Source organism: Pelophylax lessonae (genome assembly GCF_965119305.1).
Source record: "Pelophylax lessonae genome assembly, chromosome: 10".
Lineage (NCBI taxonomy): Eukaryota > Metazoa > Chordata > Amphibia > Anura > Ranidae > Pelophylax > Pelophylax lessonae.
In genome coordinates this window covers 165098200-165123873 of record NC_138777.1, presented here as the reverse complement: position 1 = coordinate 165123873, position 25674 = coordinate 165098200, and the positions used below count along the sequence as shown (strand labels likewise).

The following is a 25674-nucleotide window of genomic DNA, read 5'->3' as shown; positions in this document are numbered from 1 at the left end:
TTTCAGGCCGATGTGGGTTTGCCCGCAGGTCTGGAGAAACCAGAATTTTGTTTGCCAGACCAAGGTCGATTGGAACCGCCCAAAGGAGCCTTGAAGGGCTTTGCCTTATTGACTGACCCTGAGGGACGAAAAAATTTCTTGTGTGCTGAAAGGGAGGAACCCTGTCTGCGACGAGGGTCCTTACCCTTGTTAGCCTGTGGAAGAAAGGTACTCATCCCCTCTGTGAGTCCCTTTATGAGGTAATCCTGGGTAGCTCCAAACAGGCGATCTCCTTGAAAAGGGAGATCAGTCATGGCCTTCTTTGAAGTCTGATCCACAGACCAGCACTTTAGCCAAAATATACGCCGGAGAACCACTGTCCAAACCGACAGTCGGCCCAATATGGGAGCAGTGTCCAGTGCGGCATTGCAAACAAATTGCAGCCCCTGCACCAGCTGGTCCAACAGCTCCTCAAAAGGCAGGAGGGAGACAATTTCCCTCCAAGTCACGGCGTCACAACCGTAAACACCGGTCTCAGTGCAGACCACAGACTCCCGACTTCCTATCCTCCGGATCCTTAAAGGATGGGGAATCCTCCACTTGAAATCACGGGAGAGAGAGAGAGAAGAGAGAAGTGAGAGAGAGAGAGAGAGAGAGAGAGAGAGAGAGAGAGAGAGAGAGAGAGAGAGAGAGAGAGAGAGAGAGAGAGAGAGCGCGAGAGAGACTCCACCCACAAAAACCGCCTCCAGGAACTCCCATTCTGACTCCTATAGAGAGAACCACCGCAAAATGGCCGTGTTGGGTGTACCAAGATGGCCGCCGATCTCCTCAGCAGGAGGCTACAAGAAAACTTAGGCCTGCAGAGCAGCTGAGGACCCCCCAGACTCCAAAACAGGACAGATTGGCAGGTGGGCTCTAGAGGAACAGGTAGAGACCCCCCCCCCCGCGCACAATCGTTCGTCTGGCACTGGCGGCACACCCCCAGTCCCCACATCAGGCCCGGAGCAATGAGTAGCCAGAAGAACTACTGAAAGGATGACTAAATATCAGAGCACGGCTTCCGAGAGTGAGCTGCAGTCACTGTGCATTCACTGAGTGCTCATGTGTTTGTTATTTGGTCCATACACTCTTCTAGCTTGGGTCATAAGGGGCTGCTTAACAGGGATCAGGAAATGCACACAGACGATACCATGTATTCAAACAAATACTTCTACCACACAATTTATGTCACATCCCACAGCAACCAAGCATAAAATATTTCTTTATTTTAACTAGAAAAATGTAAAAAATCTGTAGAAGGCTGCTACAGAGGCATAACTAGAACCTTCGTGGCCCCCGTGCAAGAAACCATGAAGGGCCCCCCGGACCGCTAGCCTGGGCTCTTCAACTGATCCCGGAGCCCTTCACTCCTGTCGCAGGGCCTTTTATTACAGTCTTGCAGAGGGACCCATTTAACATATTCTGCAGCGGGCCCCAAGAGGGCAGGAAGGGGGCGGAACGACAGGGCTCGGTCGCACATGCGACCCTGGTAATTCTGCCACTGTCCCATTTTTTATTTTTGTTATTTTATTTTTTTAATAATTTTTTTACCATTTTACTATATCTGCAATTTTATTATTTTTTACAAATTTCTTTTATAAGCTCTGTTTGAGGGCTTTGGTAAAATATCAGGGGTCTAAACAAAACTCTGATGTTTTACCTTTGAGAAAGAAGACTGAAGACACAGCCCTCAATCTCCATCTCTGCAGTTGCACAGAATAAATATACAGGAATAGCTCTATAAAGAGCTTCCCGTTCATTCACAAACTGCAGCATAGTAAACACAGTTTACTATGCTTTGGTTAAGAACAAACAGGGTCAGTGATCGGTACTGATAACAGACTCTGTGCATTAAGAAAAGGAAGGGAGCGGTAAACTACATATTTACAGGCTCCTTCCCTGCTCTCCATCCTGAATTATCCCTAGCAGGAGCTGGAAGGAAAGGGGTATAAGCCGGAAGAGCTGTGGGGAAACCAGGGGATTACACAAGCGGTCCGGGGGCAGAAGGACCTGGATAGGAGGGGTGGCAGGTGTAATATATTATTATATTATATATATATATATATATATATATATATATATATATATATATATATATATATATATATACACACATACATACACACACACACATATACAGTACACACACACATACAGTGCTTTGCGAAAGTATTCGGCCCCCTTGAACTTTGCGACCTTTTGCCACATTTCAGGCTTCAAAACATAAAGATATAAAACTGTAATTTTTTGTGAAGAATCAACAACAAGTGGGACACAATCATGAAGTGGAATGAAATTTATTGGATATTTCAAACTTTAACAAATAAAAAACGGAAAAATTGGGCGTGCAAAATTATTCAGCCCCCTTAATACTTTGTAGCGCCACCTTTTGCTGCGATTACAGCTGTAAGTCGCTTGGGGTATGTCTCTATCAGTTTTGCACATCGAGAGACTGTAATATTTGCCCATTCCTCCTTGCAAAACAGCTCGAGCTCAGTGACGTTGGATGGAGAGCGTTTGTGAACAGCAGTTTTCAGTTCTTTCCACAGATTCTCGATTGGATTCAGGTCTGGACTTTGACTTGGCCATTCTAACACCTGGATATGTTTTTTTATTTGTGAACCATTCCATTGTAGATTTTGCTTTATGTTTTGGATCATTGTCTTGTTGGAAGACAAATCTCCGTCCCAGTCTCAGGTCTTTTGCAGACTCCATCAGGTTTTCTTCCAGAATGGTCCTGTATGTGGCTCCATCCATCTTCCCATCAATTTTAACCATCTTCCCTGTCCCTGCTGAAGAAAAGCAGGCCCAAACCATGATGCTGCCACCACCATGTTTGACAGTGGGGGATGGTGTGTTCAGGGTGATGAGCTGTGTTGCTTTTACGCCAAACATAACGTTTTGCATTGTTGCCAAAAAGTTCGATTTTGGTTCCATCTGACCAGAGCACCTTCTTCCACATGTTTGGTGTGTCTCCCAGGTGGCTTGTGGCAAACTTTAAACGACACTTTTTATGGATATCTTTAAGAAATGGCTTTCTTCTTGCCACTCTTCCATAAAGGCCAGATTTGTGCAGTATACGACTGATTGTTGTCCTATGGACAGAGTCTCCCACCTCAACTGTAGATCTCTGCAGTTCATCCAGAGTGATCATGGGCCTCTTGGCTGCATCTCTGATCAGTCTTCTCCTTGTATGAGCTGAAAGTGTAGAGGGAAGGCCAGGTCTTCGTAGATTTGCAGTGGTCTGATACTCCTTCCATTTCAATATTATCGCTTGCACAGTGCTCCTTGGGATGTTTAATGCTTGAGAAATCTTTTTGTATCCAAATCCGGCTTTAAACTTCTCCACAACAGTATCTTGGACCTGCCTGATGTGTTCCTTGTTCTTCATGATGCTCTCTGCGCTTTAAAAACGGACCTCTGAGACTATTACAGTGCAGGTGCATTTTTACGGAGACTTGATTACACACAGGTGGATTCTATTTATCCTCATTAGTCATTTAGGTCAACATTGGATCATTCAGAGATCCTCACTGAACTTCTGGAGCGAGTTTGCTGCACTGAAAGTAAAAGGGGCTGAATAATTTTGCATGCCCAATTTTTCAGTTTTTTATTTGTTAACAAAGTTTGAAATATCCAATAAATTTCGTTCCACTTCATGATTGTGTCCCACTAGTTGTTGATTCTTCGCAAAAAATTACAGTTTTATAGCTTTATGTTTGAAACCTGAAATGTGGCAAAAGGTCGCAAAGTTCAAGGGGGCCGAATACTTTCGCAAGGCACTGTGTGTGTATATATATATATATATATATATATATATATATATATATAGGAACCGATCCCCTCATTTTCCTTCTGCAGCCGCTGAATGCCTGCGGGAGAGAGAGGAGGAGAAGCTGGCTTTCAGCTGCTGCAGGAAAAAAATTAGGGGGAACGGTTCCTTTATATGGCCCCTCTACTGCCACTCCTATGCAGGTGTACATGGGAGCCACACAGGCCCCCTGGAGCATGTGGCCGGGTTGCAATTGCAACACCTGTTATTAAGCTCCTGGGCTGCTATATTTTGTGCACTGAGCTCTCATCTTTAGTTGCATCCTATTATGCCTATACGGACAAGCCAAAAAGTAATAGACTGTATATAAAAAAATGTTATGCACAAGTTAAACTTTGTGATTGCTACGTTTTTGAAGAAGGACTGAATACTCGGTCTAAGGAGTAGCTGGCCCATGTAGCAAGTGACAATCATATCATGCATGCACCTCTGCTTTTTCTTTATTGCCTTGAGGAAACCTTAATATGTAGAGTTGTTGTAAGAGCAGAAGGTTTTAATCTTAATACATTCTATGTAGAAGCCCCCCTCAGCCCCACTAATATTTACCTGAGCCCCCTCTCGATCCACTGATTTCCAAGAATGCCTTGGGCATCTGGAATTCTTCTGCTGCCATTGGCTCTGCTGCTGTCAAACACAGTTAGCCAATGAGGAGAGAGAGGGGGTGGAGCTGAACCACAGCTATGTGTCTGAATGGACAGAGGGAGCTGCGGCTCAGCTCAGGTGCATCTGATAGCAAGCTGCTTGCTGTGGGGGCACTCAACATGAGGGAAGGACCAGTAGCTTCATTCAGGGACCCGAGAAGAGGAGGATCCAGCCTGCCCTGGGCAAAACCACTGCACAGAGGAGGTAAGTATAACATGTTTGTTATTTTATTAGAAAAAAAAAAAACAAGACTTCACAATTACTTTTACACAGTATGAAACCCAAAAGCAAGCATGAATTATATTGAAGCTTACCTGTTCTTGGATTTAATGGCTGCATAGGTTTCCTTTTTTAGGCTTTTAATTTTTATCTGGTGATCTGACCAGTAAGTCTGTTTTTCAAAATAAAAGCTCTCTTGCAGTTACAGGGACGAGGCAGATAATTTAACACTGGTATGGGTGCCTAAAATGATCAGCTTTTTATGTAAAACCTATCCAAAATTAAAAAAAAAAAAATACTGTTTGCTGTAACTGCTTATAAAGTATTACCTGGAATTCAGCTTCAATTTGCAAATATATTTAAATCTGCTAGTACTTTAGCACTCTAATCCTCCCAGACTAATAATGCTGCTGTCCAAATGGTGCCCCCTGTGCTCCTTCATTCAAAATGGGGACACTCCAATACAGGAGGTGTGTTAATGCTCAGATCACAAGGTGAAAACAGAGGGAAAAGCCTAAAAAAAAAAAAAAAAAGAAAAAAAGAAAACGAAATACAGTCACTAAAACGAAGGATTGGCAAGGTGCAAAATATTACATTACATTTTTGATTTTGGGTTTAAATATGGATTTAACCACTTCTGGAGCTGGAGGATTTACCCCCTTAATGATCAGGCAATTTATTGCGATACGACACTGCATTACTTTAACTGACAATTGCGCGTGTGACGCTGTACCCAAATAAAATTGATGTCTTTTTTTCCCCACAGAGCTTTCTTTTGGTGGTATTTGATCACCTCTGCGATTATTTCTTGCGCTATAAAACATTTTTTTTTACTGTCTGCTATATAACATTCCATAAAAAAAAAAAAAAAAGTAAAAAAGTAAAAATCTAATGTTTTTATAATTTTAGGCCAATTTGTATTCTACTCATATTTTTGGTAAAAAAAAATCCCAATAAGTGTATATTGATTGGCTTGCGCAAAAGTTATCGCGTCTACACAAACTAGAGAAGATTTATGCCAGAACCGCCGTTCTGTCTCCACGGGGAGCGATTGCGGGTGCCCGGCGGCTAACGCGGCCGCTGGACCCGCTCATTGGCCCCCCCTGTGGCCAATGGGCACGTGTGCACCCGCTAGCAGTCCCGCGAAGCGACATACAGGTACATCGTTTCACGGGACACAAGACCTGCTGTCGTAAAACTACGGCGGCTGGTCAGCAAGCGCTTAATAGGGGAAAGGGTAGAGGGGGGGGGCTCTGCTTTTGTTCGTCAGTGCTTCTCAACCTTTACGGTTTTTCACATCTCATTTTATTAGATTAAATAACTAAAATGCTGTAGTCAGTTAAGAAATTTGTATGCCTTAATTCATGTTTACTGACTACAATGTGAAAAAAAGAGAATCTCTCAAAAAGAAGACTGCGGTATTACAATAATTTAACAGTGTACATGAATATTGCATAAATTCAATCACCACTGGCTCTCTATGGCTGAAGGCACACAATTTCTTCAGTAGTAATTGTGTGGCATTTTGTTAAAATTCAGTAATGCTTAACCTTTTTTTCTTCTAACAAGAACAATGATGTCATTCCAATCCAGCAGCCCATGCAAAGCAGTTGTTTTTTGTAAAGCACAGCTGTGGGCTATCAAGGCGCATTTGTTGTGCAGACAAAGCTAAAAAACGAACACTTCTCCATGTACTGTATATTTGGAGATATATTGTAGGCACGCTCAACTGGCATTGGCAGCAATAAATCATGCATGAGACAGGGGGACCCAAAAAAACAGTCCAAGTAGGGTTGTCTTGCATTTTTATTTGGCAAGGCTGCAAACACTTTCAGCGCAGGAGGGCTTTGTACAGCAAGTTCATATCATAACACATACAGTCACTAACTACACTTAAGCTGGGAATACATTATACTATTTTTTTATTCAATTTCCTTTAGATTTACTTTAAACTATGTAGTGCAAGGACCTGCCTGATTGCTTACAAACTGAAAGTGTTTAGGTTTGACCTCATATGGTTTTGGTAAATCTAGAGGAAAATTGTACAAGAACATTGTATAATGTATGGCCAGCCTTAGGTTGGTTCCTGCCTAAGGGCTTGTTCAAACATGCGGCAAGCGATTTTACTAACCCAAACCGCCCACCTAAATAAGGACATGCAGCCACTCTGAGCTGTACACATGCTGCAGCAAAAAATAAACCCTTGTTGCATTTGGCGGGCAGTACCAACTGTACCATTGAAGCTGCGCCACTATACATGCAGTTGTGTGTAGTGGTTTGGCCTTTTAAAGGGTTGAAACAGGCAGTGAGGAGGCAATATATCACCTCCTTACCGCCTGTCAACTGCCCTCTCAAAAGCTTTCCAAAGAAGGTTAAAGGATATCATATTTAAATACTGTACTATGTTTCTATAGGGGTCTTAACATGGACTTTGATTTTCATTTTTTCTTTTCTCCATCTATTGTGAATAGTTCAAGTTGGGAGTATCCCACTCCTCCCTTCTCCATCCCTAATTTAAATAAAATCACAAAAACAACTACATCCCTTAGGGCTCTTTCACACGGGCGTTCCGTATGTCCGTTTTTCATCCCATCCGTTTGCGGATGAGAAACGGACATAATGTATCTCTATGTAAATACGGATGTCATCGGATGATCATCCTCTGACATCCGTTTTTTGTCAGTTCAGTTCAGTTTTTTTGAACTGAAGAGAACCCTATTTTTTCTTCCTTTCAAAAAACGGAACTGAAGCAAAAACGGATGTCAGTGGTGTCATCCGCAGACATCCGTATTTACATAGACATGCATTATGTCAGGTTTTCATCCGCAAACGGATGGGATGAAAAACGGACATACGGACCGGATGACACAAGTGTCATCCGTGTCCGTTACAAAAAAAAAAGGACCTGATCGGGCAAAAAAAAAGGAACGCCCGTGTGAAAGAGCCCTTAGACTGTTCATTGACTGAGCAAGAATGTAAAGCGTTAAATTGCGCATGCTGCAGTTGCTATCGGTAACCTAGGGGGATCCCGAAGTGAACAATCCAGCAGTCCTCAAGGAGGCAGTGCTACACTTTTTTGGAATTATCAGGTAACTATGTCAGTCTTTCCTGTGCATTTTTGTTCATGGTGTTAGTTGATTAAGGTGATCCTTGTTTCCAGTTAATGTTATAAACCTGGTTTTGTTCTGTTTCTTGAAGGTTCTTAAAGTGAAGCTCTACCCAAAATGAGAAGCTCCGCTTGTTTGCTTCCTCCCTCCTCTGCTGCCACATTTGGCACCTGTTTTTGACAGGTACCCATCCCCACTTCTCGGTGACATCGCCATTTTCTTACCAACCAGAGCTTTTTTTCTGGTTGGTAAGAATATGTAAAAATACTTAAAATGTTCATAGTCTGGCTACGTCAAAGTAATGTGTTCATTCTGAGATCTAAGCAAATCCCAACTTTGTCTCTAATAAGGGAAGTGTTCTGTAGTCCTGTGATAAGATAACAATGCTGTTCCCTTCCAAACACAGTACAGTGAGTAAGCATGGTCACTCTAGTTACTGGCAGGATCTAGTTCTATTTTGGCATAAGAAATGGGTTATACTTTCACAAACGGTTAAATGACTGTAATGTATGAATTTTCATAACAGTCATAATGTCCTAAGAAAATTTAAGAATTAACTAAGGCACCACTCACACTTGGACGCTACCGCATTGTGGATTTTTTTTTTTTTAGGTGGGGGGGGGGGGGGTTTGGAGCGGCACCATTTAGAAATGCAGGCAGAATAAGACTTTTCAGCTCGGGTTTCTGATACGCCCAAGTGTGAACAGCTCCTAAAACGGAGTTTGACAAAAAGTGCTATTGTTACCGATAAGCAAACAGATGCTCTCAGGATGATTTCTTTCATGTTTCCACCACACCTTAAAGTAGAATTCCAGGCTAAACCTAACTAGTCTTAACATGCTTCCTTACTTATGCTACTTGTCTATTTTCGCTGTGTTCCGCTATGGTCCATCAGTCGCCAGTGCTCCCTCATTTCCCCGATAACCACCACTGACCTGACACAGGGGAGCCTGATCATATGACCGGACAGGAGCGGGATGCAAATAGGTACGTATTTGCATCTTTCTTACACGGAGTAGTCAGCATAGGGGTTATGAAGGGGAAGGGAACATTTTTAATACTATTTAGGTTTAGCCTAGAATTCTACTTTAACCACTTAAGGACCGGAAAGGTTTTACTTTCTTAATAACAAGGCCATTTTTTGCGATCCGGCACTGCATTACTTTAACTGACAATTGCGCGGTCGTGCGGCACTATACCCAAATAAAATCAATGACCTTTTTTTGCCCACAAATGGAGCTTTCTTTTGGTGGCATTTGATCACCTCTGTGGTTTTTATTCTATAAACAAAATCTCTCTCTCTCTCTATATATTTTATTATATATATATATATATATATATATATATATATATATATATATATATATATATATATATTATACATACATACATACACACATACACACATACACACACACACACACACACACACACACACACACACACACTTTCTGCTATAAAACAAAGCTAATTGAAAAAAAAAAAAATTTTTCATCAATTTGGGCCAATACGTATTCTGCCACATATTTTTGGTAAAAAAGATCCCAATAAGTGTATATTTATTGGTTTGTGCAAAAGTTATAGCGTCTACAAACTAGGGGATAGATTTATGTCCGTTTTACTTTATTTTTTCACTAGTAATGGTGGCGACCAGCAATTTTTAGCGGGACTGCGACATTGCGGTGGATAGATTGGACAACTGACACTTTTGAGGGGACCAGTGACATTACTACAGTAATCAGTGCAAAAAAAACGGAATTTTTGTAAAATCTTACCTGTAAAATTCCTTTCTCTGAGTCCTCCGACAGTCGCCGCCTCTTCATATTCGTCACTATGGGGTAATTGACCTTTGCTCCGTAGGAGTAGCTAGGCAACAGAATATGTTAATAACAAAGCTTTTAGCATATCCCACCCCCAGGGGGTGGTCCCCTCAGTCAATACCCTCCTGCTTCCTGCATTCCTACCTCAGTTTCAGTAGCATAGCAGTAGAGCACATAAACAAACCCCAAAAGAGGGGCGGCGGCGGCGACTGTCGGAGGACTCAGAGAAAGGAATTTTACAGGTAAGATTTTACAAATATTCCGTTTTCTCTTAGGTCCTCCGACATTCGCCGCCTCTTCATATTCGTCACTATGGGGACGTCCCAAAGCAGTGTAGACATGAGGGGTGGGAAACGCAGCCGCGCCTAATGCAACGCAGTACCCACAGCAGAAAAAAAGGAACCTTACCAAAGGAAGGAAACCAGCTGGGCAACATGAAAAAACTTGCTCAACAGGAGCAACAACCCAGGAAAAACAAATAACCTAGGGATAAAAACATCCCAAACAGCCAAAGGCCCAAAAATAAGGGACCCTAAGGCACTGCCGCACTAAGAACCTTGCGGCCAAAGGAAGCATCTGCCGATGCCTGAACATCCACTTTGTAGAATTTCGAGAAGGTGTGAACGGACGACCAAGTCGCCGCCTTACACACCTGGGCCACAGAAGCCCGATGATGACAGGCCCAGGACGTACTCAGAGATCTGGTAGAGTGCGCCTTCACAGGCATGGGGGGAACTTTTCCCTTCAAAGCATATGCCTGTTCAATGGTCTGTCTGATCCATTTGGCGATGGTAGAAGCCGACGCCGCCATGCCCTTCCGAGGTCCCTCTGGAAGGACAAATAGAGAATCCTTCTTGTGAAAGGATTTAGTCGACGACAGGTAAACCCTGATCGCCCGAACAACATCCAAGGAATGTAAAGCCACCCCCTTCAGATGTTTAGGCTTCGCGCAAAGCGAAGGCAAGACAATGTCCTCATTGAGATGAAATTCCGAAATCCTTTTCGGAAGAAAAGACGGGTTAGGTCGCAAGACCACCTTATCCAAGTGAATCACCAAATACGGAGAACTGCAGGACAAGGCTGCCAGCTCCGACACTCTGCGATCCGAAGTGATCGCCACCATAAAGGCGACCTTCTTGGACAACATAGACAACGAGATCTCCCTGATCTTTTCAAAAGGAGCATGTTGCAACACGGACAGAACAAGGTTCAAGTCCCATGGAGGCAAAGGCTCCCTCCTCGGAGGGACCAGGTGCCGCACCCCTTGAACAAAGGTGCTAACCAAGGAATTAGACGCCACAGGGCTTTGAAAAAGAACGGCCAGCGCAGAAATCTGACCCTTAATCGTGGCCAACGCCAAACGCTGGTCCACGCCCGTTTGAAGGAAAGCCAACACCCTAGACACCGAGTATGAGCGAGGGGAAAACCCCCTGGACTCACAACAGGCAAAATAGGCTTTCCAAGTACGGTAGTAAACCTTCCCCGAAGAGGTCTTTCAAGCCTTAATCAAAGTGTGAATGACCTCAGGGGAGAGACCCCTATCCTTCAGGATCTCGGTTTCAACAGCCAGGCCGTCAAAGCCAGCGACTGTAAAGTAGGATGGAAGATCGGCCCTTGAGACAGGAGATCTTCTCGAAGAGGCAGACGCCACGGAGCGTCGACCGCCAGATTCACGAGATCTGCGTACCAAGACCGGCGAGGCCAGTCTGGCGCCACCAGAATCACCGTGCGCGGTTCCGAGACCAACCTGCGAAGGAACCTGGATAGCAGCTGAATCGGTGGAAATGCATACATCAGTCGATACTGATGCCACGGAGCCACTAACGCGTCTGCCCGAGGATCGCCCGTTCTTGCCATGAACCTTTCCACCTTGTTGTTTAGACGAGACGCAAACAGGTCCACATCCGGTGAACCCCACTTCGCGCACAACATCTGGAAGACATCCGGGTGAAGGGACCATTCCCCCTGGTCCAGGGTCTGACGACTCAGATAATCCGCCTGCCAGTTTTCCACCCCCTGAATGTGAACCGCCGTTATCGCCGGGACGTGGGTCTCGGCCCAAGACAGAATGTCGGCCACCTCCCGAGCCGCTCGGGCACTCCTGGTGCCCCCTTGGTGGTTGATGTAGGCCACCGCCGTGGCATTGTCTGTCTGCACCCGAACCGGACGGCCCTGCAGCCTGTCCGTCCAACGTCGAAGGCAGAGATTTATCGCTCGCAATTCCAGAATGTTGATCGGAAGGGAGGATTCCCCCTCCGACCAAGTACCCTGGGCGGACAGAACGCCCAGAACACCACCCCAGCCCGACAGGCTGGCATCCGTGGTGATCACCGTCCACGATAAAGGGCGAAAAGACTTGCCCCCCCGACACCGCCGGGGACTGTAGCCACCACAGAAGATCCCTTCTGGTGCGATGGCTCAATGAAATCTGGAGATCCAGAGATTGCGGTCGCCCGTCCCACCTGGTCAGAATCTCCGCTTGGAGACCCCGCGTGTGAAACTGGGCGAAGGGAATCGCCTCGAAAGCCGAGACCATCAATCCCAGACACCTCATGCACGTCCGGAGGGACGAGCACTGAACGTCCCTGAGGGACCTGACTTCCTGAAGTGTCCTGAGATTGTCGTCCGGCAGGAAGACCCTCGCCTGAACAGAGTCCAGGATCATTCCCAGGTAGGGAAGACGAACAGACGGGCACAGCGTCGATTTTGGAAAGTTTATCGTCCAACCAAACTCCTGTAGAGTCTGCAGCATGACGGACAGGTCGTTCACCAGACCCTGACTGGTCGCAGACCGAACCAGAATGTCGTCCAGATACCCCAGGACCGAGATGCCCTGGGCTCTCAATAAAGCCAGAACCGGCGCAAGCACCTTGGTGAACACCCGCGGAGCCGAAGCGAGACCAAAGGGTAACGCCACGAATTGGTAATGATCCTCCGCAATGGCGAATCGAAGGTACCTCTGGTGACCCTCGAAAATGGGGATGTGAAGGTACGCATCCTTCAAATCGATGGAGGCCATGAATTCTCCCGGAACCAGGGCAGCCACCACCGATCGCAGGGATTCCATGCGAAACTTGCGAACCCGCACAAAGCGGTTCAGAGCTTTTAAGTCCAGAATTGGACGTACCTTGCCCTCCTTTCTGGGCACAGTGAACAGATTGGAATAGAAACCCTGAAATCTGTCCCGATGAGGCACCGGGACCACCACTCCCTGGGCCCACAAGTCCCGCACCGCCAGGTGCAGATCCTGCAAGCGCTCCGGAGACAGCTGAAGATTTGAGGGAAAAAAATCTGCTCGCCGGCCGAGAGAGAAACTCGATCTTGTATCCGGATCGAACAATTTCCTGAACCCACCTGTCCCGAACGCGGGCCAGCCAGGGTTGAAGAAAACCGAGCAAACGTCCCCCCACCCCAGAACTGGGTGAGGGCGCCCCTTCAGGCCGCATTGTTATGGGCAGCGGACCCGGACTGGCCGGACTTCTGCTTACCCGTCCACGGCTTCTTCTGGGAGCCTTGGCCTTTGAAGGGCTTGCCCTTATAGTATGACCGAAAGGCACGAAAGGACCCCTGAGAGGGTCTAAAGGAGGCAGTTTTCTTACCACGAACAACCTTAGACTTGTGAGTCTGGGGCAAGAGCGTGCTCTTACCCCCGGTAATACCCTTTATCAGAGTATCCAAGGAGTCGCCAAAAAGGCGAGATCCCGCATAGGGTAAATTAGCTAAAGTTTTGCGAGAAGCTTGGTCAACAGACCAACATTTTAGCCAAATCAGACGGCGTGTCAACACCGCCACGCTTTGGACACGCGCAGCCAAAGGGACCAAATCTAAGTCCGCATCACACAAATACATGACACCCTGATGAATTTGATCCACCATAGCCAATGTTGTCGGCGGGGCAGAGTCAGCCACCAGGATGCGCCTGAGCACCTGCGTCCAATCCGCGACAGCCTGGGCTGCCATAAGGGAAGCAAAAATAGGTTTCAGCATTGAACCAGTAACCGTATAAGTATGGCGGGCAAGAGACTCTAATCTCCTGTCCGTGGGGTCCCGGAACACCGGGGTATCCTCCGCCGGAATCGCAGTGGACTTATTCAAAACTGCCACCGCGTGATCCACACCAACGCTCATCAGTAGCGGGCGTAAAGGGATAACGCAGCTTGAACCTACTCGGCACAGCAAAAGGCTTCTTTAAATTGCGCCATTGTTCATCAACAGCGAGCTGAAATTCCACAGAGCAAGGAAAAACCTGCGATGTTTTGCGTTTTCTTTGCGTCCCATAAGAGGACAGCAAGGCAGGAGGACATGGTTCATCCTGCAAATGTAGTGTTTGCTTGATAGAAGCAACCAACTCATCCATGAGTGCAAGCTCTTCAGACGAGCCAGGTGGAGAATTATCAACCACTTCTACCTCAGCCTCCCCCTCAGACCCCACAAGGTCTAGAGACGAACGGGACCCTGAGAAGGGCACCCCAGCCATAGCAGCCCCATCGCCCTCTGAATCAGAGGAAATTGACACTCTGGACCGTTTTGTTGATCGATCAGCCACCAGCATCTGCACCTGAGCAGCTAGGTTTGCCACAATAGTAGCCAAATCAGTCCCCTCGGGGGAAGCAGCAGCCCCTTGGCCCCCCACTAAAGTGGGAGGAAACTTGCTTTCCTGAGAATCCATGCCCCAGTGTTGTAAGAAAAAAGAGGAGTACTGCCCCTTTAAGATCGCGGCGAGCGTAGCCCACCGCACCCACTGAACACACTGACCCCCACAGGGACAAGGAATACTAGGCAAGGAATACAGGAATAAGGGAAGATAAAACCTGGAGAGGGCACACAGGCTGCTGCACCGATCGCTGTCCTCAGAGCAAAAGGAAGTGATGCAAGACTGACCGCCCCTATAAAGCCTATGTAAGGCTACACAAACATGGCCACCGGCTGAGGCTGCAGAGGCAGATACACTAACATGTGGCCCGCGCAATCACCGCCAAAATGGCGGCGTTTGGCGCCAAAAACGTCCCGCTCACCACACAGGATCGGCCACCACAAGCTTAATGTAAAAAAATGGCGGACCGCAACAGTGGTCGCCGGACAGTATGCACACAACATGTCTCTGTCATCCACAGCATACAGCATGTCACACAGCCTGTTACACAGAGCAGAGTAGGAGAGCCCCCCCCCCCTTGCAGCCCACAGAAAGCAGCTATCCTGACAGGGAGCTCAACATTATACACAGACATGCAGGGTCCCACAGTCCCAGACTGACACCCAAAACAGACAGGTCCCCACACAGAAATTCACTTACCATCCGGATGGCGTGGGGAGCCCGCACAAGTGATCAAACCGCTGCACTAAGGACAGGGAGAGTCGCAGCCAGGACGCAGTGGAACTGCGGTGCGAAACCGCAAATGGCGTCCAGTGAGGTAGCCACCTCACCGCAGCATCCCTGCAGCGAACAGGGATGGGTCGTTCATATGTTCCAGGGAAACCTGAGCTGAACGCTCGATGGCAGGCTGGGAAGCCACTGGCCCTGAACCCCGGATAACCAGGGAGGCCAGCCCGAGACCCAGCTCCGCACGATCATCTTCATCAGAAGAATCTAACTAGAGCTGAAAATGAACAGCCAAGTAAAAGAAAGAGAGAAAAACTCCAAATAAAATCAAAAAGAGAAAAGAAGCTGAGACTGAAAAGCCCCAGCACAGGAACAGCCTAACTTACTCCTGAGCTAGACAAATGAAACTGAGGTAGGAATGCAGGAAGCAGGAGGGTATTGACTGAGGGGACCACCCCCTGGGGGTGGGATATGCTAAAAGCTTTGTTATTAACATATTCTGTTGCCTAGCTACTCCTACGGAGCAAAGGTCAATTACCCCATAGTGACGAATATGAAGAGGCGGCGACTGTCGGAGGACGTAAGAGAAATATGCACTGTTACTGTACTGACACTGGCAGGTTAACACCAGGGGCCAAAAGGTCAAGTGTGTCCCTAGGGGATGCTTTCTAACTGTGTGGGGAACGGACGAACATAGATATCTGTGTTCCTAAATAGTTGGAACACAGAATTCCTGTGTTCATCTGTGACAGAATGGCGGTCTGCCTTGTTTAAATAAGCAGAATGATGTTCTGTCTCTATGGGGAGTGATTGCGGGTGGCCGGCGAATGACGTGCTGATTGGCTCCCCCTCTGGCCAATCGGCCCGCACGCGCCCCTGCTGTCTATTACACTAAACGACGTACTGTTACGTTTTTTCACGTAATAGAGCTGACCTGCTACAGTAAAACTATGGCGGCTGGTCAGCAAGAAGTTAAAAGGATCAGTTCACCTTTGGAACATGTTCGTTACATCTTACACCTGTTTTTAGGGGTCTCTGTAATAACAGCACATGCACAGGTACAGACAACAGAGCTGTAGTCATTGTGTGCAAGAGCCTGACATTGCACCTGCATGCTTTCTGGGCTACTGTTTTTACAAATAGTATATCCACATTTTTTATTATTTATTACGTTAAGGTCAACTTGGCCTTTAAGATAGTTCAAGCATTCTTAAACATAACATAAGTTTGGCATAACCAGTCACACACTAGTTGGAGTCACTGCTTGTAATATGTTGTACTGTCATTCTGGAGTGTCATATAGAATTACTGGACTTGGGACACCACCCAGACTTGATGACTAATACCTCCAACAACACAGGGAATTACTCATATCAGCAGCTATCTTGAATACTGGCCTCCTGGCTACAATTTTCTTTTTACATGGGAATATTGCAAAAGTTCCAGATGGAGCAACAGCTGTAGAAAAAAGCAGTACTGCTGCCTGAGTATTGGACAATATTAAACAAAAAACACTGTAGGTCAGCCCAGAATAACTCCCCCTCTACATAGCATGCCCCAGCGTGTACTAAGTACTAGCAGTACTAAGACCAAGATCATAAACAGGGAGGGTTATAGCGAGTGCAAAAAGTCTGATCTTCATTCCGGTCCATTAAGGGGCACAGGAATTCTGATACTGTAGGAACATCGAAAAGCAGTTCAACCAAGGGGTGGGCATTTCAGCATCAACACACACAGGCCCAACAAAAACAGAACTGAGACTGGCTGCAGCCCAAGAGGTGCATGAAGAACCAACCCCTGAAACTGAATGCAGATGAGACTAAATCCCATAACAAATAGGGGAACCTGCCAACAGCAGCAGCAAGAGGGCAAGGAAAGTAAACCTGATGCTCAGTACCAAAAGTTAGAAAGGGTTACTACCAGAGGGGAATGGCTCAGCATGAAAAGGAACACCAAATCTGAACCATCAGGAAGCCAGTCTACCAGAACCCAACAAAACAGATATATTAAAACAGGGTAATACTACTAGAAAAATTGGGGCCCAAAAAGGAACCTAAAACAAAATACAGGTCTTGGAAGAAAAGACAGCTGGTCTAGAAGTCAACGCTCTGAGCCTTTACATCCCTGACCACCTGGGACTAAGGAACAAGAATTTTGTAACTAAACTAACTGCCTAGCCAGACAACTAACCTTGATAAGTAAGACTTACCAGGGAAAGCCCTGAATCAGTTGGAACATAGCATGCTACAAGAAGTGTAAAGTGACTGAGTCCTCAAAGAACTCAGAAATCCAACCCCACAAAGTCAACATGACTGAAAGGATAGGGAGCATGGGGAACACCCCTAGGGAAGGGAAGGCAGGAGAAAGAAGTCAGGCCTGCAGCAACCTAAGAGAAATCAGTGAGAATGGGGCCAAGCCTGGCACCCCCACCAATGGCTCCCATATTTATAGGACTGTGTTTGGTGTACCCCCCATCCCATCTGAATATCTGCTGCTCCTTCAGCAAAGTGGTGTTGACCTGTATGCGCCAGGCCTCAAACATGGGGGGAATAAGGGGATAGCCATTTAATTGCAATAGTTTTACGTGCATTAAGCAACAATCTGTTTACAGGAACTCCATCAGGTGAAAAAGTCTCCTTATCTAAATTCCCTATGAGGCATATTTTAGGGTTTGGTTCTTAGTGCTTTTGTCAAGTTAGGTTATTCATGTCCAACATATTAACATATGATATGGAGTAAGTCCGCAAGAGAACCCTGACATCACAGACACTCAAGGGTATTTCTGCGTCCCCATCGAAATAGCTTTAGCAGGACCCGACATGCTCTGGGAATTATGAACAGTTGGGTAAGCAGTTGTGCAGGTGACAGATACAGAGAGCACCTGCTCTAAAATAGTTTGCCATCAGGAATATTCCCTAAGTCTCTCTCCCACCAATGACGACCCGGAAAGGTTATAGCTGGTAAATAATTCCCCAGAAGTTACCTGTACAGGGAAGATAGGAACCACTTTTTATTAGAGTTATCCGCAAGGTAATTAAGAAGTGGCGTGGGCAGCAGAGTCAAGCTAGTCTGCTTAGATTAGGAGGTCTAGGCGTGCCTTAACTGGAGGTACTGGAAAAATCTACAAGCCAGTATTTGAAAGGACTCCTGCAGGTCTTGAAAAGATCTTAGTACGTTTTGATAGTATAAGTGGCTGATAAACCGTACACCTTCAGTATACCAAAATAAATAGTCAAATCCCTCAAGTTCACCTAGCTCTTGCTAGTGAATATCCTCCCAGAGCAACGTATATGCAGAAATTCCCTTGTATTGCATGATGCGTTTCATCTCCTGACAGACCTTTTGCATGAGAAGCAGAGTCGGGGCTTGGTTAGCATTAAGGAAAGCGTCAGATTCCAGCAGGGCTATGAAACTATAGCTCAGAGGTGGGGGACTCAAGTCACATGACTTGACTTGAGTCAGACTTAAGTCACCCGTTTGAGGACTTGAGACTTGCTTGACTAAAATTAATAAAAGACTCAACTTGACTTTGACTTGGTATTCATGACTTGAGACTTGACTTTGACTTGAGACATATGACTCGAAATTACTTTAAGTTATTAAATATTTGCATTTTCTCAAGATGTGTTAAAGCAAAATTAATGTGCCTGTTAGGTTTCTGACACCACAGTCACTTAAAACACCTCAGTGTGTTCTGATTTTTAGGACACTGGCTGTTAAACAATGGAAATACTTAACAGGTTTTTAGTGACTGTGGTGTTGAAACATGACCAGACAAAGGATTTTGAGCTGTTTGGGCATTCAAAGTGTTTCTTTAATATGCCAAGAAAAAAGCACTAAGCAGTTTTGTTAATGTTGAAAATAAAACAAAACAAAACCTTTCCTGACCACTGACTTAACCGATTTAAAGGTGAAAATTGGGGTAGATCAGTATTTTGACTTGATTTGTGACTTGACCAAAATAAATGACTTGACTTGCTTGACTTCTAGCAGGGACTCGACTTGACTTGCTTGCTTTTCGTCACAGTAACTTGGGACTTGCTTGAGACTTGAAGGTTAAGACTTGAGACTTGCTTGTGACTTGCACATGGGTCACTTACTCCCATGTCTGCTATAGCTAGAGGAGCGAGTCAGAAGTATGGCTTGAATTGGATCATAGAATTGCACAGTACCCCACCCCGCGAAATGCTGTAGTTGGGCAGCCAAAAATAGACTTTTGTATTAGATATGGCCAGCCCCCCTCACCTTTTGGCTGTTGTAGTATTGCAAGTTTAATTTTAGAATTTTGGCCTTTCCATAGCAGAATACAAAATAAAGTATTCAGACTGGGTATCCAGACTGGTGAGTTGCACTGCTCATTATATCTGTAGAAATATGAGGTCTTTATGTGGTAAGAACAAGAGTTCTGAAACACAATCTATGATCTGCATTCTGCATACTGTGTAAGATGTCTCACCAAAAGAGACTTTTCTGGACAAGAACCTTGGGAAGAAGAGGGATGATTGTATAAGAATAATTCTTGAGAAGAATTACCAATATGATAAATGTAACCTCATTAGGCAATTATGCTGCTATATTCAGGTTATGTACAGTTGTAATAGCAAATAGGAAGTTTGATAAATATCTTTGTGCCAATTGGGGTATTTTGGGAGAGTTCTGAATGTATATTATTCAGGTTATTTAAATCTGTGCAGGGGTGCTCAGTGCGGGACTGGATGCAAGTGGCACCTGGTGTTAAAAAAAAAAAAAAAAAAAATCTTACTACTTAGTTTTAGGTCTTCTAACAGAATGGGGGTGTGTACACCGCAGAACCAAAGCCAAAGGAATAAAACATAACCTTTATTAGGATTTGAGTTAAAGTGGAGTTCCGGCCTATTTTGCAACTTTAGTGATTCCTGGAGTGCTCGCTATGCTGATCAACATTTGGGCATTTTCAATTTTTTTTCGGGGGTCGCTTACCTTATTTTCAGGGCATTTTTTATTGTACTTCCTCCTTCTCCCCCCTCTGTGGCCACAGCCACCGACATCACTTCCACCTTTGCATTGCATCCTGGGAGCTGTTTGTCATCACTCCCAGGAGGCTGCGTTCAGGAAGAACTCCCAGAACACTCCCTGGAATCAGGAAGGACACAGCAGATTACACTGCGGCTTCCGATGCCCACATCTAAGATGGCCGCGCCCAGACAGTGTTTTTAAAAGTTTTGACTAAAATCCAATACCGTACACCTTGTAAGTATGATAATAGCGGTTCTGTAAAGGGCGATGGATTCATTTTATAGGGGTATTTTTAATTAAAAAAGGTATTTGAGGCCGGAACTCTGCTTTAAGAAACGGTGTGTAAATGTGCTAATCAGGGTTCATACACATTTTCACCAATAAAATTCCATGACTTTTCCATGACTTCACGTAAATATTCAGGACCTAATGTTTCATGAAATGTCTATGTATACATGTTAAATAAGAAGAAAATGTCACACTCAGCATATTTTTACTAAAATAAATGACAATCTTTGTAGTGTACAGTACCTCTGCAGTTAGGGTTTCGTTTCTGGATACAGCGTGACTCAAAATGGTCCCTTGTTTTACAGTGGATGAGATGGAAGCACCGCTGCCGCAGCTGGGAGCCGGTGTCACTTCAGGCGCACGGGTGAAAAAGCCAGAGATCGGATTGGAAGCTGTCAAGCACGTAGCTGCAGACTGGTGCTTTGCACCTTTAGCGTGGCTAGACAGCGCTGCCTCTCCCATGTTCGAAATGTCAAATGTTTTACGACACACACTGTAAATTTAGCGGACATGATACAGGAGAAGGTCAGAGACTGCAGACATGATACAGGAGGTGGTCAGAGACTGCAGACATGATACAGGAGGTGGTCAGAGGCTGCGGACATGATACAGGAGGTGGTCAGAGGCTGCGGACATGATACAGCAGGTGGTCAGAGGCTGCGGACATGATACAGCAGGTGGTCAGAGGCTGCGGACATGATACAGCAGGTGGTCAGAGGCTGCGGACATGATACAGCAGGTGGTCAGAGGCTGCGGACATGATACAGCAGGTGGTCAGAGGCTGCGGACATGATACAGGAGGTGGTCAGAGGCTGCGGACATGATACAGGAGGTGGTCAGAGGCTGCGGACATGATACAGGAGGTGGTCAGAGGCTGCGGACATGATACAGGAGGTGGTCAGAGGCTGCGGACATGATACAGGAGGTGGTCAGAGGCTGCGGACATGATACAGGAGGTGGTCAGAGGCTGCGGACATGATACAGGAGGTAGTCAGAGGCTGCGGACATGATACAGGAGGTAGTCAGAGGCTGCGGACATCACAGGTAGGTGTCCTTCCGGGTCCGCAGTTTGCCCTACTGTCAGTCACTGGCCAGCAGCAGCCGAGGAGATGATCGAGAACCAATCACTGGCAGTAGGGATGGCCGGCCGCGGTTTTCCTGGAGACACTGTGACTGGCCAGCAGCAGCAATAACAGCCGGGAGATAACAAAACGGTTACCGCCCCCTTCCGCGTCATCATCACGTTCATGCGGCCGGCCCGCCCTCCAGTGACGCTTCCGCTGCCTGTGATTGGTTTGTTATCTCCCAGCTGTTATTACTGCTGCTGGCCAGTCACAGTGTCTCCAGGCAAACCGCAGCCGGCCCTCCCGGCTGCCAGTGATTGGTTCACGATCATCTCCTCGGCTGCTGCTGGCCAGTGACAGCGCACGGGCATACCGCGGACCCATAAGGCAAAGTAAATAGTATGTGGCACTGGCAATAAAACATTACAGAATAAAATAATAAATTAAACTAATTAAGCATCCGCTCCCCGCTCCTCCCCAGTATATATTTCCATGACTTTTCTAAAACCTTAGTGGAATCCTAATTTTCCATGACCTTTCCAGGCCTGGAAAGTGTCATCTCCAAATTCCAAAACAATTCCAGGTTTTCAAGGACCGTACGAACCCTGGCTAATTCACTTAAAGGATGATAATTAAGAGTGACCCCCCAGAGGGCTGGGGGGAGTATGTAGTGATCACTACCATTAGGGAAACCTCTTTTGTGGAGGGAACTGCACTACAGGAGTTGCATATTAACCTTTCGCTAGTGATCAAACAAGCAGACAAAGGGGGAAATATCCTGATGGAGGGATCATTCTATCTAAAAACATGCTATGATATCTTAAGCAATGAGGATAACTATGAGATCTTGTCCAAAGATCATACTCCAGAACATTTGTAAGAATTGAGAGACATCTTAAAAAGGAGCAATGGATAGAAAGTTATTCTCCAAGGATAAATATTTATTTATAATAACCACCCCACTATTGCGACATTGTATGCACTCCCAAAGCTGCATAAACATCCGGAACAACCACCAGGCCGTCCAAAAGTATCCAGTAACTGCAATCTAAGGCTGGCCATACACTATACAATTTTCCTTGTTCAACTTTCCTTTAGATTTACCAAAACCATATAATATAAGTTCAAACCTGAACACTTTCAATTTGTATGCAATCAGGCAGGCCCTTGCACTACATAGTTGAAGGTAAATCTAATGGAAATTGAATAAGAAAATTGTATGGTGTATGGCCAGCCTAACAGAGGGTGCTAGCAAATATATTGACTTTATCATGAGACCATTTGATCATAGGCTTTCCTCATACATCGAGGACACACAAGACTTTGTCAATAGGCTTTCAGACATAGTCTTAGAAGACGACACCTGGCTAGCTAGTTTGGAAGTTGAGTCCCTCTACAGTAACATGGGCCATAATCTAGGGATAGAAGCCTGTAAATCCTTTCTGGAAACTAGGGGAATTGTCTTCAGGGCACACACTGAGCTGATACTTGAGCTCCTGAGGTATGTCCTGGAGCACAAATTTATTTTCTGGGTTGATGGGAGGGCACCCCAGGGAATTAATGATTTCACCTCACGGATACTCTTATGGGTCCGCTTTATAGATAGACAATGTGTTTATCTTGTGGAGGGGCCCCAAAAAACGTTTTTGTAGAATTTGTAGCCCATTTAAATGTGAACAACATAGGCATGTACTTACTAGTGAGATTCATTACGACAGCACTTACTCATTATTACAAGAGATGTAAGTGGCACAATTCAGACTAAAATATACAGCAAACCGACCTCAACCAATGCTTACTTTATTGGGATAGCCATTATCCAGGATCCCTGAAGCGATGTATCCCGACAGGTCGGTTTATGCCGGAAAAATTAAATTGATGCACAGAACCAGCTTTTCAAGCTGAAAGTACATTAACTGATGTAACATTTTTCTAGGAGCTATAAAATGTGCGACTTGAAAAAAATCCTACCTTAACCACCTTAGCGCCGATGAAACGCAAATATGCGGCCACGGCTTTAGGGCGTTGTACCGGGGTGATGCCTGCAGCTAGAGCCGACGATCGGCTTTCTTGTAATGACAACCGACGCGGCTAGAAATGCGTCATTTCTATGACGAAACGCATTAAGTTGTAACGCACGCTGCCTCGTTCTGGGCCCTCAGCTGAACCGCACGCCATTCCCCCACTTCCGGGTAAGGCGTGACTCCCATAAGCAGACACTACGGACAGCCGCAAGGCACTTCAGTCTGCAAGGGAGCTTAGTTAAGGGCACCAGCTTGTTTTACCCAGTTTTTATTGTGATTGCGTGAAGTCTTTAATAAAGATGGAGTTTTTTTAAACCGTCTGCACCACGAGGAGCTTCTTTTCTTTTCCCACACCCTGAGTGCAAATAGGCGAAAGCTGCGGACCCCCACGTATCCTCAGGAGACCGGAACCGCCAAGGATAAACATCCAAGCCTGTACTGTACTGTACTCACCGAACCAGCGAAAGCGTGGGTGCCGCTGTGTGACGGGAAGCCTCCCTCCCCGGGTGGGGGTGCCGTCAGCCGAAACAGGACGCTAGCAACACGCGGCGTACCGCAGTTGAGACATCCTAGCGAAGTAGCCACTCCGCGGGCTTTGACCCTGAGGACAGGGACAGCTCGTTTGGGAGGCCTGGGCGTACGCATAGCCTGCTAAACGCTCAATGGCAGGCTGGGATTCCGTAAGGCTCTAGGATAACCAGTCCGATTCCCAGCTCCGCAAACGCTGTAGTCTTCCGAAGCCTGACTAACTAAGCGCAGGAACAAATAAAAAGCTATCAGTGTAAAGAAAACACACTTAGCAGAAATAAAAAATGAAGAAAACAGAAGAAAAAGGCTGAGACTGTAGCCCCAGCTAAGGGAAGCCTGCCTACTCCTAACTAGGCAAAAGACAAACTGAATTGGGAATGAGGCTAGCCGAGGGTATTGTAGGTGTGTCTATGCAAAGTTTTGTGAATGTTTCTAACAAAATCTTCTGCCTAGCTTACTCCTTTGGATAAGAGGTCAATACCCATAAGTGAAGACTGTACGAGTGGGCGGCTACTGTCAGAGGACGTAAGAGAAAAAGGACGTAAATTTAGTTTGGGTACAGGGTTGCAAGACCGCGCAATTGTCAGTTAAAGTCGCGCAGTGCCAAGTTGAAAAAAAGTGGCCTGGACGTTAAGCAGGAAAATCCTCCGAGGCTAAAGTGGTTAAGATAAAAATGCTTTTTTTTTTCCAAAATCATGGAAAAGTTTATCAAACAACTGCACACAACAGGCAGTGGAAACAAAGTACAATTTCCAGTAAATGCAAGTAGTGATAAAATATTATTGAAATAAAAATTAAAAAAATATTTAAAAAATGAGAGTAAGCTTATCGAAAACCTAAAATCATAGTTATAAATACTAGATGGGGAATGTTTTGATCCATGGAATCAAGGACTTTTCCCCCATTCAAGAAAATTGGCAACAATTGCTTAAGGGTTTTCTTGCCTTTTTTGGACCAAAACCTCTGGACTATGTCAGAGGCTACACATGATGGACAGGTGTCTTCTTACAACCTAGTTAATGATATAACAGTAATCTTGTTTGCTTCTATTTATCGCCCTTTTATCAGCAACTTCACCTGAGATCATTTATGAATAATGTGTCTTTTTAGAAGTCAGCTAACAGTTTGCAAAGTTCACATGACTATTTATCAGGGTTATCATTGCAATTAAACTAAAACTGGAGGGAGGGGGGGGGGGGGGGCAGGGTCTATAAACCAGGTACAAAATACACTTAGAAATGTAATTTCATGTTCATCTAATTGCCTCACTGCATTTTTCTAGCAGGTTCACTCCTATTACAGCACTGGGATTGAGTTTGTGACTATAGCAAGCAGACCCACCCACTTAGCAAGTGAGAAATAACTGGAATGTATGTGTCAGTTTAAACAAAACAACTGTAAATAAAACTATGTAATCGAGTTTGCCAAGTTCCTTGCAATGCATACAATTTATCTCAAGAGAAAGGTCTGTGTCCTAATCTGGAATTACACCTTAAGCAATAAAATATAAGTGTGCATGTTCAAACCTCAGACACATGTAATATGAATTTTATCTTAGGGCCATGGGGAGAAATGTCCAGTCTGAACCAACAGACCTAAGCCCTCACAAATATCAAAAACCAGTAATGTTCCATAGAGAGCACTATTGTTATAGGTGTAGGCATGTGTTTCATACTTCTCTGATCATTTAGGTGGCCATGCTCATTCTCCTAACATGGATACATATTCTCTATCTGAAGTGCTATTAGAATCACTTTGTTATGTTCAATTTCTAATTAATGGAGTCTAAGGAGACTTTCACACGGGCTTCTCGATCC

At 45.4% G+C, this 25674-nt stretch overlaps 1 protein-coding gene across 1 annotated transcript in view; it reads right to left on the bottom strand.

The window, feature by feature from the left end:
- LOC309566002 (uncharacterized protein C11orf24 homolog) overlaps positions 1-25674 on the bottom strand; it is a 97424-nt gene that overhangs the window by 45721 nt on the left and 26029 nt on the right. The window lies entirely within an intron of this gene.